This window comes from Cydia fagiglandana, chromosome 11 (assembly GCF_963556715.1).
Source record: "Cydia fagiglandana chromosome 11, ilCydFagi1.1, whole genome shotgun sequence".
Taxonomy (NCBI): domain Eukaryota; kingdom Metazoa; phylum Arthropoda; class Insecta; order Lepidoptera; family Tortricidae; genus Cydia; species Cydia fagiglandana.
The window spans coordinates 12173945-12185413 of NC_085942.1; the positions used below are offsets into that span (position 1 = coordinate 12173945).

Consider the following 11469-nt stretch of genomic DNA (forward strand, 5'->3'; position numbering starts at 1 on the left):
CTAAATAATAGTTAGTTAAAATACAATTTTAGACTAAATATATGTTGATTGAAATTAATCCCGTATTAGGCAAAGAACCGTGATTGAAAATTGAGAAAAATTCCACCTGCCTAACAGTCGAAAACATTTTTGAGCTCTCTTGCTACTCCGATATATCTCTGGTGACTGTATACTGTTGTTAAATATTATTTGGAAAGACCCTAAAATCGATTTAAAGGAAGAAACTTAAAAGATGGGGTCCCTTATCTCAGTTTAGCAGCTGGGCTGAGACAACAGAACCAATGAGCCGGACTGTGGAGGGTCGATCAGTTTGATAAAATTATATTTTAAGCCTTCTTTTGTCTTTGTCAATATTGGACTTGTCTTCCGACACCCAATTTATGTTTTATCATAAACTTACAGTGGTTGATGTTTGTATACGATATTGAATATTGATTAATTAAATTTACCAAATCGACCAGGTATTTTCTTTGTTATTTTGATTCACATTTTTACTTAAACGCAAGTAAAACGAATTACCTTTATCTTTTTAGGTCACTTTAAAATATGTATTTTTTAGGAAATTGTTAAACGCATTTTTACAGTCAGACGCGTTTTAAATTCTATGAAGGTTTTGGTTTGCAATTACTACTGCATCAGTCTGCCGTTTATGCATATTAATAATTTCGAAATGCAATTCTGGCTGCCCCAAGAACATGTTGACATAAATATACCTATAGTACATAAATACTGGAACAGAATACAATTTCCAAATATTCTTCTTTGGCTTTGTTATAAGTACAAACATTTGTTAAAATGATCTTTAATGTGCATACTGCACGGTAGGTACCCATTTTCCCATCACATTTTCTCGGACATGTTCGTATTTGTCATGACATGAATGATACTTCAGTCAACCTCAGTACGTTTTGTACCGAGACTGACTGAAATATCAAGACACATACGTTTCCGTGAAGATACGATGGAAAATAATTATGCACTACATCTGTAATAAATCAACCTGTAAACATTATGATTTACGGGTATCCCAACAATGTATAGTTTTATCTGTCTGTCTAATTTTATAGTATAGTAATAGTAGGTCTGTAAAGGTTTGTCAGGTAACTCGCCGGTGATAATGACAGGGAACTGCCGCGGACGCCGCACCCCTTCTCCACTTACGCACCTCCGGGGACAGGGAGCGCAGAAACATTGATATTCTATTTGCGACAAAAGTCTGGAATAGTCTGGCAACTTAAGTAGGTACAACATATCGTCAAGTGATAACCAGACTATATGTATACTTAGAGATATTTTTAAAACGTGTAACCTTATTGTCATGTTGTCAATAAAGATGCCTGCCTTTTTAACAGTTTTAATAAAAGTCTATACTTAGGTAGTTAGGTACTTGTTCTTTTAAGTTACTTTTAAAGTTATAGGTAGTTAAATGTTTTTATTTTGATTTAATTAATATATACCATAATAGCTAGAATAGGTCGAAGATATATTATATACTTATTCAATTTTACGTATCAATATTTAATGCACGTGGCGCTACTCTTGATGGTAATGCCTATGTGTAAATACAATAAGTATAACCTGACGTGTATTTATCCTCTAATTTCAGCTGTTTGCCTGTTTCAAACAAATTCATTAAACGTAAACGGTGAGTTCTGTCTACGAATATTTTCCGAACTCCCTAGATACATTAATATTCGACGTCCGTATCCAAACAGAATGCCTTCTCACATCTCTAAAGAAAAGTCATTGGGGAAATTCGTGGGGAGAGACGCAACGGCGTGTTTTCAGTCGCGGCAGTGCCGTCCACGCCCGAGCCGCGAGAGGGCGCCGCGCGCGCCTACGGACTTGTCAGGACTTGTTGCTTATCTGACATGCAGCCCGATGAAACCTGATTAGTGAATTATGTACCACCCAAATCTGTCATGAATTTTATAACCAAACCACTCTACAACCATGCGAAACTGCTCATGCTTCTAAGTTTCGCGCTTATCATTCTCCTAGCCGGCATCATTCTCAAGAATAAAACTAAACAATTACAAACAGTTAACCCTGATTACCTCGAGGACGGTTTGCCGACAAATGCAACAGAGCCCGGGAAAACGAGGAGGAAAGAATACCTGTACCGTCTTTTGACAAATACGACCCGTTCGCTCATACAAATGGAAATAAAAGCCAGGAGACTGGAGGAAAATATGCGTAGGATTAAGGAAAAGACTGCAGATTTATTGTGGAAGAACAAGGATAAAGCGCTGTGGCATATTCTGTTTAAAAATATAAGCAGACATATTTCGATTCGACACGAGTTCCACCAGCATTCTAGTTTGCGAAGAATAATGCAGGACGCTCACACTGGCCTACACAAGGGCAAAAGAAAAGTTTTTCTAAGTTAAAATGCCTGTGTAATCGTGTTTAATATAAATTATCGTTATAATATTTGTATAAAGTGCTAGATTGAAATTCCAAACAGACAATAACCGTATTTCATTCGAACCAGTTTCTACGTGTACCTACTAGACAACCGGGCTCGATGTTCGCCTCCCAGAGCACGTACGAGTATGTACCATATGACTTATCTTATGGCGTAAAGATACAATTTTATAGAACCTTCAGGTCTACTTTCAGTGTAAGCATTAACCTTACTAGAGGGTTCATTTTAAATTTTATGTTATTTCAGCATGTCATTTGAAAATTAGAGCTTAACTCGATTGTATGGCGGCGCGGCGCGGTGGCTAGGTTAGTGAGACTGAATTATATAATTTTCAGAGACAAGCTATTGTTTTACCCACAATTGAGGCTAAACTATGTTATTCAATTAACATTAATTTTAGACCTTAGTACCTAACAATAAATGTAAATAGTTAATATACGTGTAGGGAGTTACTTTGGTTACATTTTTTTTTGAAGAAAATTTTCCGAATTCCGTTGAAAATACATTAATTTAGCATAAGTATGGAACTAAATGATAAAACATACCAAAATGTATTTAGATGCTGAATAATGTGATAACTAAACCTACTTATTTTTGTGAAAAGACTAAATTATTCTTTACTAGAGCCTCTATTATAGACCTCTATTATTAGAGCTCTGAATATAAGTTATGAAACTGCTCGGCCCCATGAGTACCTGAGTATATTTTATGCCTGCTAGAAACTTACTGTTACGCGAATAGGCAGCTTCAGCGAAACTAAATTAGGTAGGAGCTACTGAATAGGGGGATCTTAGTAAGAAGTAGCACCGGTAGCAAAGATATAAGTTAAACAGTTCTACTCGTACAGGAGAGCAAACTTTGAAGGTATACAATGAAGGTGTATGTAGTATGAACGAGTATGTAGTAACATATTTTAACTATCTTATGTACCTACTTCTTGACTACAGCAAGTTAAATGAAAAAATGTAGTCATATTTGATATAAATTTTGTAAATCCATCTATCAACGGACAATCTTAAAAAATAACAATGTAAATGAGTTTATTAAACTTCATTTTTAGTCTAGAAATTACAAGAAGGAGCTTCGTTTTATCAAATCAGTGTTAAAACATTCGATAAATTTAATTTTGAAAAGTGTTAGACCAATTTTTCCCTTTTGAATAAAACTGACACGCTAATTTACGAGTAGATCCAGCTAGGAAAACGGATTTTGCAAGATTTAGTTAAACAAAAAATATTATTATATTAGGTACAACTAAAATTTCAAACAGTTTTTTTTTACTTGTATTTTTTAACAACCACAATCAACAGTAAGGAATAGTCATGAAATGAAAATAAAATATTTGAGTAAAATAGGTAAAAAAAATAGGTAGGTACTTAACTGTAAATTGTGATAAAAAACAAGATAATGTGCAAATACATTTTTTAATCCAGTTTCCTGTTATTTTTCTATCTGACAAAACATTATTGTTATACATATGTGACGTTATCTATGCAAAGGGACCTTATTGTCGATGGCGCTTACACCATTATTATTAACGTTGCTCCGATATAAATACAATGCCGCGCGACGCTGTGCGGCGTAAGCGCCATCGACAATAAGGTCCCTTTTCATAGATAATGCCTCATATAAGAGCAGTAATAATGGACCAGCTAGGGACTTTGTTCACGTAAAATTTGTTAAACTGCCCCCAATACCTTAGTGGCATTGTATTAAATTACAATCCCCAATGAAAAAAGGTTCAGTCAGAAGAGTCAAGGGATGTTTTTCTAGATTAAAGTATCTTATATCCTTTTCAAGTACGTATGTGCCAAAATGCGGTTAGCCGTTTGCTAGTGATGGATATATGTGAGGTTCCACGGCAAAAGGTACCTTACGGCGGCTGGCGCTTACGTCGCATAGCGCCTCAATAATATTGGAGCGGCGTTAATAATAGAATAATTGCCAACCGCGATAAGGTACCTTTACCCGTGGGACGTCACATATGGATGGATAACCAAACATCCTAATATTCAAACAAACAAAACATTGAATAATTTTACGGTTTAGACTCACTTGTTTTTAATCTTGTTTGTAGACCTAGGCTCTTCAAAACATGTTGCATGAGTGACTAGTTTTAGTATGTCTCACGACAGTTTAAAATATGAACGTAGGAAGATATACGAGAATGAATCCCTACACCATTGATTCAAATTTCTTCTTTCTTTCAGAAAGGTCGAAACTGAACAAGGACGCGTGCGACTTGACCCCGATTGTTCTGGACTTATTTGGAATTGCTCCGAATTTAGATTAGGTATTGATGTGCGTATTATTTTTCTGGACTTATTTGGAATGGCTCCGAATTAAGATTAGGTATTGATGTGCGTATTATTTTTCTGGACTTATTTGGAATGGCTCCGAATTAAGATTAGGTATTGATGTGCGTACTATTTTTCTGGACTTATTTGGAATGGCTCCGAATTAAGATTAGGTATTGATGTGCGTATTATTTTTCTGGACTTATTTGGAATGGCTCCGAATTAAGATTAGGTATTGATGTGCGTACTATTTTTCTGGACTTATTTGGAATGGCTCCGAATTAAGATTAGGTATTGATGTGCGTATTATTTTTCTGGACTTATTTGGAATGGCTCCGAATTAAGATTAGGTATTGATGTGCGTACTATTTTTCTGGACTTATTTGGAATTGTTCCGAATTGAGATTAGGTATTGATGTGCGTACTATTTTTCTGGACTTATTTGGAATGGCTCCGAATTAAGATTAGGTATTGATGTGCGTATTATTTTTCTGGACTTATTTGGAATGGCTCCGAATTAAGATTAGGTATTGATGTGCGTATTATTTTTCTGGACTTATTTGGAATGGCTCCGAATTAAGATTAGGTATTGATGTGCGTACTATTTTTCTGGACTTATTTGGAATGGCTCCGAATTAAGATTAGGTATTGATGTGCGTACTATTTTTCTGGACTTATTTGGAATGGCTCCGAATTAAGATTAGGTATTGATGTGCGTACTATTTTTCTGGACTTATTTGGAATGGCTCCGAATTAAGATTAGGTATTGATGTGCGTATTATTTTTCTGGACTTATTTGGAATGGCTCCGAATTAAGATTAGGTATTGATGTGCGTACTATTTTTCTGGACTTATTTGGAATTGTTCCGAATTGAGATTAGGTATTGATGTGCGTACTATTTTTCTGGACTTATTTGGAATGGCTCCGAATTAAGATTAGGTATTGATGTGCGTATTATTTTTCTGGACTTATTTGGAATGGCTCCGAATTAAGATTAGGTATTGATGTGCGTACTATTTTTCTGGACTTATTTGGAATGGCTCCGAATTAAGATTAGGTATTGATGTGCGTACTATTTTTCTGGACTTATTTGGAATTGTTCCGAATTGAGATTAGGTATTGATGTGCGTACTATTTTTCTGGACTTATTTGGAATGGCTCCGAATTAAGATTAGGTATTGATGTGCGTACTATTTTTCTGGACTTATTTGGAATGGCTCCGAATTAAGATTAGGTATTGATGTGCGTACTATTTTTCTGGACTTATTTGGAATGGCTCCGAATTAAGATTAGGTATTGATGTGCGTACTATTTTTCTGGACTTATTTGGAATGGCTCCGAATTAAGATTAGGTATTGATGTGCGTACTATTTTGACAGAACTCGTAAAAGAATAAACGTGTTTTCCTGTTGCTGTTTTTGGTCGAATGAAGTGACACGACTGTAAAGGCTGTACTAATATACCGTATAATTAAATGTACTAAAACGGGTCACTCAGGTTTTATAAACCCAAAATTGCTCGCCAAGTTTTGGTCCATAATGAAGAACTTCTAATTACAACATGTAACAAAACATATCAAAACAATATTTGAATAATAAAATTGTAATGTTAAAAAAACGTCAGTGACCAGTCCCATACAACCATTTCCAGTCGCCGTTACGACGCGGTGTAGACACATCTTGTGTCGACACAATCTGTTTCGGTCACAATTCCAGTCGCAGAGTCGTCGCCGTGTCGACACAGTTACCAGAAATGGGGAAGGGTCGACACATGACACAAAGTGACATAAAGTGTGGTCGCCGTGTGCACACATTGTTTCGGGTTTGCGACTACTTTATGCCAAAATCATTCGTTCATTCGTTCATTTTGTTCCTGTCAAATGGAAACTGTCAGATGGAAAAATAGTTAAATAAAAATAAGTGACATTAATACGCCATCTCTAAAACGGATTACAAGACGTAATTATATATTGTTTGCATTTATATTACAATAGGACTTAAATTATTATGGGGAATTAAACTGCTCGAGTGATTTGATAAACTAAGTGTAATATAATCAACGCGCCACCACATTGTTTTAGTTTAGCCGGAAATGAAATTGTTTACTTCTCAGTGCCTGTGTTCATAACTATATTATTTGATGCATTTTTAGTATTTCGATGCGTATACTATACTTAAATAACAGAAATAACGCTTTACATACTACGAAACTTGTTAATTATGATGTATAAATATGGTTTAAGGCTGAGAAATATTGCAGTCACAAAGTAGTCGCAAATGTTTCGACTTTGTGTCGACTCTGTGTAGACACATGACACGCGCTGTCAAAAGTAATAACAAAGTTACTGGATTTGCAAAATGGCTCCTTGTGTTCATTTGTTTTCAGATATTCTCAAAGTGTAAAAATGCCGTGGTCAGAGATGGGACTTAATAGATTAACTGTTTATTCGACTAATTAATGGAATAAAAAAACTTAATCCTCAAATTTTAATCGCGATTAGTTTAGTCGACCTAACATGGATTTAAATTGAATTAATCTGAATATTAATCGAATAAATTATCGATTAAATCTCGCTTGGAAGTTGACAGGGGGCCATTTTTGTACGTAAAAATAATAGAAATGTCTTGCATGCAGATGGTAGCCAAACACTTTGTTTTTGATTTATAGGTTTTAGGGATTGCCGATTTCGAAAATGATCACCATTTTGGAATCCAAAATGGCGGCCATGCCCTGTGTCATAAAAGTCGTCATGGATGTCGTTTTATACGTTTTAGGGGGCCCCAATTTTGAAAATGATGACCATTTTGGAATCCAAAATGGCGGCCATGTACTATGCCATAAAAGTCGTCATGGGTGTCGTTTTATAGATTTTAGGAGGCGCAGATTTCATAAATGATGACCATTTTGGATTCCAAGATGGTGGCCATGCACTATGTCATAAAAGTCGTCATGGATGTCGTTTTATAGGTTTTAGGGGACCCCGATTTAGAAAATGATGACCATTTTGAAATCCAAAATGGCGGCCATGCACTATGTCATAAAAGTCGTCATGGGTATCGTTTTATAGGTTTTGGGGGGCGCAGATTTAGAAAATGATGACCATTTTGGATTCCAAATTGGTGGCCATGCACTATGTCATAAAAGTCGTCATGGATGTCGTTTTATAGGTTTTAGGGGGCCCCGATTTAGAAAATGATGACCATTTTGGATTCCAAAATGGCGGCCATGCACTATGTCATAAAAGTTGTCATGGGTGTCGTTTTATAGATTTTAGGGGGCCCTGATTTCGAAAATGATGACCATTTTGGAATCCAAAATGGCGGCCATGCACTATGTCATAAAAGTTGTCATGGGTGTCGTTTTATAGGTTTTAGGGGGCCCTGATTTCGAAAATGATGACCATTTTGGAATCCAAAATGGCGGCCATGCAATATGTAATAAAAGTCGTCATGGCTGTCGTTTTATAGGTTTTAGGGAGCGCAGATTTCGAAAATAATAACTATTTTGGAATCCAAGATGGCGGCCATGCACTATGTCCAAAGTCGACATGGATGTCGTTGTATTGGTCATGGTCATCATTTTCGAAATCTGCTCTTCCTAACACCTATAAATCAACATCTATGACGGCTTATATGACAAAGTGCACGGCAGACATCTTGGAATCCAAAATGGTCATCATTTTCGAATTCTGCACTCCCTAAAACCTATAGAACGATATCCATGACGACTTTTATGACAAAGTGCACAGCACACATCTTGGATTCCAAACTGGTCATCATTTTCGAAATCGGCACTTCCTAAAACCTATAAAACGATATTCATGACGACTTTTATGACAAAATACGTAGCCGCCATCTTGGATTATAAAATGATCATCGTTTTCGAATTCTGCACTCCCTAAAACCTATAAATCGACATCCGTGACGACGCAAGTTATCTTTATTTTCAGATCTAACAAATTGCTACAGAATATAAAGGACAAAAAAAGAAGCGAGGAGGTAATGAAACAAGCAAAAATAAGATGATTCCTCGACGCAATTGGATGCTTCTTAAATTGTGTCCAGATTTTTTTGTCATAAAAGTTTTTATTTTTCACATATTACTCTCACAAGTTCCGTGACATTTCGACCTCGTAATTTTTTAAGTAAATGTTTTTGTTTATCTATGAGGATCTCACAAGAATAACATAATCAAGGTATGTTTATATTTGATGATTGAAATAGTAACGCAAAAAAAAAAATATTTGTGTCTTATATTCCTGCCGAAGACTTTTATTTTTCTTTTTCCTTCTACACAAGTTTGGCCAAGTAATAAGAATTTAGGGCTCTCAATTGTTTTTAACTTCTACAACAGTAAAGCTACGAGGCCATGTTTGGTATCGTTTTCGTATAAATTCGCAGTACCAAATTTAGTTATGGTATCACATTGACACCATTCCAAAGTAAAAACATATAAACTTATTAAAATACTTTCTTTTTAACTCCTCTTCACGCTTAAACTGCTGAACAGTTTTAATTTAAATTTAGTGCACATATATTTTGAGTCCCGAGACAGGACATAATAAGTTATCTCAAAAATCATCCTTTAAAGGTGTGAAATGAGGTGTAGGGGGGAATTCAGAATTGACTTCTTGAAGTTAATACTGTTTAAGTTTAGGTTTGAAGTCATGTTTTTTTATCATTTTTAACTAAATCAAAGATGTAGACCATGCCAAATTTAATATAAATCGGTTCAGCGGTTATTGATTTCCCGTACAGATTTCCACGCCACTTTTCACACCTTCAAAAGATGATTATGGTTATAAGATCTATCCTATGTCCTGTTCCGGGACGCAAACTATTTCTATACCAAATTTCAACGAAATCGGTTCAGCGGTTAAGCGTCAAGAGGAGTTTAAAAAAAACCGGCCAAGTGCGAGTCGGACTCGCGTATTAAGGGTTCCGTACATTAAGTCCGACTCGCGCTTGACTGCACATTTCTAATAGGTTTTCCTGTCATCTATAGGTAAAGAACTATTTTGTGTATTCAGACGGACAGACATACAGACGCACGAGTGATCCTATAAGGATTCCGTTTTTTGCTTTTGAGGTACGGAACCCTAAAAAGTTTTTTTTTAATTTTGTGGAATGGTGTCAATGTGATACCTTAAATGGATTCAGCAACCCAGATTTATACGAAAACTATACCATACACGGCCTACTACCTTCACTGATGTAGATATATCAAGATAAAATTGAGAGCCCTAAATAAACTTTCAAGAGCGGATATCTCAAAAACTATTCAACATATCAAAAAAATTTACTGAATAAACTTGTAACAAATTAAATTAACTTTCATTTTGTATAAAATTAAATGGCCATGTCGCTAAGATGCATAGTTTCCGAGATATAATCGAAAAACCGGAAAATGGGACCTTCAAACAAAGCCCCCTCTCTTCCCCCCGCTCAAGGGCTACGGCCGGGGACTTTTGATATGTTCACCTCCTAACTTGTCCAAACCAAGTTACAGAGTCAAAAATTGTGTTCCGAGCATTTCCCTCTACAACTTTTTGGAGCATTCGTTGGCTGACCTAAGTAGCTTATTGCATTTCTTTAAAAACTTTTCTGTATAAGGTTGACGGGTGTTGGGTGTTTATATGATTTTGGTCGATTATTATCATTTGCATCGCCCATGATAACTTACTAGAATTTACTTACGAGCACACGAGACACTAATAGTAGTTTGACAAACCTTGGTTTTCAAGAGGTATTTTATATTGACATTTGCTGTCACAAATTTGCTGTCAGATTTAGTCGCAAACCGCACGCAAAGTGCACACAAATGTGTCGACACCTTGTTACGGAAAAGTGTACACACGGCGACGACACTTTGTTTCGAAACAATTCTAGACACATTGTGTGGACTCTGTTACGACACATCTGACATTTAGTTACCACTTTGATGATTCTGCGACTGGAATGGTTATATGGGGTTTTATTACAATGCACCTACCTAATATGTTTGTGTCTCAAAACATTTTTTAAATTACTTCATATCATAATCATAATTGATAAATTACATTATAATATATATATATACGTAAATAAGTATATAAGTATAATTGCTACAGAGTGGGAGCCCGAAAACTCAAATCGGGGAGTTGGCAGACCCCGCCGGCGATGGCGGGATGAACGAGACTCCTTTTTGGAGGAGTGGCCAGACACAGGATCGGAAAGAGATCTGTGGAGAAATTGGGGGGAGGCCTTTGCCCAGTAGTGGGACACGTAAGGCTCCAAATAATAATAATAAGTATACAGGCCCCAGAAAAATTCGGTATACTTAAGTAATTAAACTCCGTTTCCAAACCGATCTGTTTGTAGAGTTAGACCAAGAAAAGTCACAGATTTTGATAGCTCACGTAGTGCAAGTGTTTTCTTAAACGTCAAATCTCGATGAAATTATGACAGAAGACACTTGTACTGCCTGATGGGCTATCAAAATCACTGCAGACTTTTCGTGGTCTAAATCTACTAAGTTTAACCTTTTTCTGTTTCAGGTACCTAACGAGAAATGTACGGATTTCAACGATGAAATAAAACACTGTAATAGTAAATATTTTTGTATCCATAATGTGTCAAATAGCAGTATCTAAAATGTTATGTAACAGTAATTCAAAGTAATTAAATAATATAAATTTAAATGATATTCCACCTCTCTGTTTTACACCGTCCATGACTTCCTCGTATAAAACGATCCTTAAAAAA

At 35.8% G+C, this 11469-nt stretch overlaps 1 long non-coding RNA gene across 1 annotated transcript; it reads left to right on the plus strand.

Annotated features, from left to right (window-relative positions):
* The first annotated feature begins 1621 nt into the window (after positions 1–1621).
* On the plus strand, positions 1622–11408 carry LOC134669008 (uncharacterized). The gene is made up of 3 exons (XR_010098844.1): positions 1622–2553; positions 4639–4721; positions 11262–11408. It is a non-coding gene; the product is annotated as an uncharacterized LOC134669008 (long non-coding RNA).
* The last annotated feature ends 61 nt before the right edge of the window (positions 11409–11469 follow it).